Raw genomic sequence first — 4,906 nt, 5'->3', positions numbered from 1 at the left:
TGAATGATGTTGTTTTTCTAAATTGATTGTCTTTTTTGTTGTTGCTTGAAAGCCCTTTGAGATTATTCATGTAATGAAGAGCGTTATACAATCTGAATTATTATTGTTATGATTATTGTTATTATTATTATTATTATCATTATTAGTATTATTATTATTGTTGTTATTATTGTTATTATTGTTATTGTTATTATTATTGTTATGATGATGGTTATTATTATTATTATTATCATTATTAGTATTATTAGTATTGTTGTTATTATTGTTATTATTATTATTATTGTTATTATTGTTATGATTATTATTGTTATTATTGTTATGAATATGGTTATTATTATTATTATTATTATTAGTATGATTGTTATTATTGTTATTGTTATTGGTATTGTTATTATTATTATTAGTATTAGTGTTATTATTGTTATTATTATCATTATTAGTATTATTGTTATTATTGTTATTATTGTTATTATTATTATTGTTATTATTATTATTGTTATTGTTATTATTATTGTTATTATTATTATTGTTATTATTGTTATTATTATTAGTATTAGTGTTATTATTGTTATTATTATCATTATTAGTATTATTGTTATTATCATTATTATTATTATTCTTGTTATTATTATTATTGATATTGTTATTGTTGTTGTTGTTGTTATTATTATTAGCAGATTGGGGTGATGACAGTTGATAATAAAGCTGAAACCAACTCTCACTTGACCCTTTTCAGCCACACCAATAGAATGTTAAACAAAGAATAAAAAGCATTCAAAGTCTCATTTTTCACAGTGATTTAACTGTCAGACATTTACATAATTACACTATAAAACCGTCAGGGTCTCATGGAAAAAGACTATGGAGTGGAAAGCCAAGTGTCTGTCTGGCAGAGTTGATGATTATACATTTAGGGCTAAAATAGTCATATTAATACTATTGTGTAACACAGAGTTTGACAGTCATTGTGTCCTTACTGAAAGCCACCAGACCTCGACGTGTTTAGATCTCTCCATGTCCTGTTATTCTCATTGAATAAACTTGTGAAGTTTGTAAGAAGTTAGATGTGAGAAACATTTCAGTCAAAGTGTTCTCCTAGTCAAGGGTTCTCCTAGTCAATCTCCTCTCTCGTTGTTGTGTGTGTGTTGTATGTCGTTAGTAAGACTGGGTAGTAAGAAAGTTCATTGTTTCACAAATGTAGACCTGGGTTCAGGTAGCCTAGTGGTTAGAGCGTTGGACTAGAAACCAAAAGGTTGAAAGGTCAAATCCCCGAGCTGAGAACTTAAACGTTTTTGTTCTACCCCTGAATAAGGCTGTTAACCCACTGTTCCTAGGCTGTCATTGAAAATAAGAATTTGTTCATAACTGATTGACCTAATAAAATAAAAACAGCATTCCATTGGCTCTGTTGCGCCAGGCTAGCCTCAGGATCCTTTCAAGTATTTGAAAGAAAACTACAATTAATATTTACACCCAGGTATGTTCCTTAATTGCAGTGTCTTTTGTTTGTTTCGGTCCAAAGCTCTCCTTGTCAAGTCTGTGAAACCTCTCTTTTTTTAATGGAGAAAAAAAAACTTCCCCACACCCACTACCAGTTTGGTCTTGTCAGTATGATTTGATGTGCCTTAATACAGTATGTTATGCCTGAATGTGTTCTAAAACAGTATGTTATGTCTGAATGTATTCTAATCCAGTATGTTATGCCTGAATGTGTTCAAATCCAGTATGTTATGTCTGAATGTGTTCTAAAACAGTATGTTATGTCTGAATGTATTCTAATACAGTATGTTATGCCTGAATGTGTTCTAATACAGTATGTTATGTCTGAATGTGTTCTAATACAGTATGTTATGCCTGAATGTGTTCTAATACAGTATGTTATGCCTGAATGTGTTCTAATACAGTATGTTATGCCTGAATGTGTTCTAATACAGTATGTTATGTCTGAATGTGTTCTAATACAGTATGTTATGTCTGAATGTGTTCTAATACAGTATGTTATGTCTGAATGTGTTCTAATACAGTATGTTATGCCTGAATGTGTTCTAATACAGTATGTTATGCCTGAATGTGTTCTAATACAGTATGTTATGCCTGAATGTGTTCTAATACAGTATGTTATGCCTGAATGTGTTCTAATACAGTATGTTATGCCTGAATGTGTTCTAATACAGTATGTTATGCCTGAATGTGTTCTAATACAGTATGTTATGCCTGAATGTGTTCTAATACAGTATGTTATGTCTGAATGTGTTCTAATACAGTATGTTATGCCTGAATGTGTTCTAATACAGTATGTTATGTCTGAATGTGTTCTAATACAGTATGTTATGCCTGAATGTGTTCTAATACAGTATGTTATGCCTGAATGTGTTCTAATACAGTATGTTATGATTGAATGTGTTCTAATACAGTATGTTATGTCTGAATGTGTTCTAATCCAGTATGTTATGCCTGAATGTGTTCTAATACAGTATGTTATGCCTGAATGTGTTCTAATACAGTATGTTATGATTGAATGTGTTCTAATACAGTATGTTATGTCTGAATGTGTTCTAATACAGTATGTTATGCCTGAATGTGTTCTAATACAGTATGTTATGTCTGAATGTGTTCTAATACAGTATGTTATGCCTGAATGTGTTCTAATACAGTATGGTATGCCTGAATGTGTTCTAATACAGTATGTTATGCCTGAATGTGTTCTAATACAGTATGTTATGTCTGAATGTGCCTTAATACAGTATGTTATGCCTGAATGTGTTCTAATACAGTATGTTATGCCTGAATGTGTCTTAATACAGTATGTTATGCCTGAATGTGTTCTAATACAGTATGTTATGCCTGCATGTGTTCTAATACATTATGTTATGCCTGCATGTGTTCTAATACAATATGTTATGCCTGAATGTGTTCTAATACAGTATGTTATGTCTGAATGTGTTCTAATACAGTATGTTATGTCTGAATGTGTTCTAATACAGTATGTTATGCCTGAATGTGTTCTAATACAGTATGTTATGCCTGAATGTGTTCTAATACAGTATGTTATGCCTGAATGTGTTCTAATACAGTATGTTATGCCTGAATGTGTCTTAATACAGTATGTTATGCCTGAATGTGTTCTAATACAGTATGTTATGCCTGAATGTGCCTTAATACAGTATGTTATGTCTGAATGTGTTCTAATACAGTATGTTATGTCTGAATGTGTTCTAATACAGTATGTTATGCCTGAATGTGTTCTAATACAGTATGTTATGTCTGAATGTGTTCTAATACAGTATGTTATGCCTGAATGTGTTCTAATACAGTATGTTATACCTGAATGTGTTCTAATACAGTATGTTATGCCTGAATGTGCCTTAATACAGTATGTTATGTCTGAATGTGTTCTAATACAGTATGTTATGTCTGAATGTGTTCTAATACAGTATGTTATGGCTGAATGTGTTCTAATACAGTATGTTATGCCTGAATGTGTTCTAATACAGTATGTTATGCCTGAATGTGTTCTAATACAGTATGTTATGTCTGAATGTGTTCTAATACAGTATGTTATGCCTGAATGTGTTCTAATACAGTATGTTATACCTGAATGTGTTCTAATACAGTATGGTATGCCTGAATGTGTTCTAATACAGTATGTTATGCCTGAATGTGTTCTAATACAGTATGTTATGTCTGAATGTGCCTTAATACAGTATGTTATGCCTGAATGTGTTCTAATACAGTATGTTATGTCTGAATGTGTTCTAATACAGTATGTTATGCCTGAATGTGTTCTAATACAGTATGTTATGCCTGAATGTGTTCTAATACAGTATGTTATGCCTGAATGTGTTCTAATACAGTATGTTATGTCTGAATGTGTTCTAATACAGTATGTTATGTCTGAATGTGTTCTAATACAGTATGTTATGTCTGAATGTGTTCTAATACAGTATGTTATGCCTGAATGTGTTCTAATACAGTATGTTATGCCTGAATGTGCTCTAATACAGTATGTTATGTCTGAATGTGTTCTAATCCAGTATGTTATGCCTGAATGTGTTCTAATACAGTATGTTATGCCTGAATGTGTTCTAATACAGTATGTTATGCCTGAATGTGTTCTAATACAGTATGTTATGCCTGAATGTGTTCTAATACAGTATGTTATGCCTGAATGTGTTCTAATACAGTATGTTATGCCTGAATGTGTTCTAATACAGTATGTTATGCCTGAATGTGTTCTAATACAGTATGTTATGCCTGAATGTGTTCTAATACAGTATGTTATGTCTGAATGTGTTCTAATACAGTATGTTATGTCTGAATGTGTTCTAAAACAGTATGTTATGTCTGAATGTGTTCTAATACAGTATGTTATGCCTGAATGTGTTCTAATACAGTATGTTATGCCTGAATGTGTTCTAATACAGTATGTTATGCCTGAATGTGTTCTAATACAGTATGTTATGCCTGAATGTGTTCTAATACAGTATGTTAACTTATCTCTGAACTGACTGCATCCTCCAGTCAGAGTGTGTTAGCCGTCAAGCCTGCTGGGAGGAGCGACTGTGTGTGTGTGTGTTTACATGTGTGTGTGTGTTTACATGTGTGTGTGGTTTTACGCGTGTGTGTGTGTGTGTGTGCGTGTTTACATGTGTGTGTGTGTTTACGTGTGTGTGTGTGTATGTATGTGTGTGTGTGTGTGTGTGTGTGTGTGTGTGTGTGTGTGTGTGTGTGTGTGTGTGTGTGTGTGTGTGTGTGTGTGTGTGTGTGTGTGTGTGTGTGTGTGTGTGTGTGTGTGTGTGTGTGTGTGTGTGTGTGTGTGTGTGTGTGTGTGTGTTTACGTGTGTGTGTGAGTGAGTGCTGGGAGGGGTAGTGACCCTGTTAGAGGAGGAGGGAGGGATTGTGGGAT

Source organism: Oncorhynchus keta, chromosome 29 (assembly GCF_023373465.1).
Source record: "Oncorhynchus keta strain PuntledgeMale-10-30-2019 chromosome 29, Oket_V2, whole genome shotgun sequence".
Lineage (NCBI taxonomy): Eukaryota > Metazoa > Chordata > Actinopteri > Salmoniformes > Salmonidae > Oncorhynchus > Oncorhynchus keta.
The sequence above is the reverse complement of the archived record's forward strand: the minus strand, read 5'-3'. Positions refer to the sequence as shown.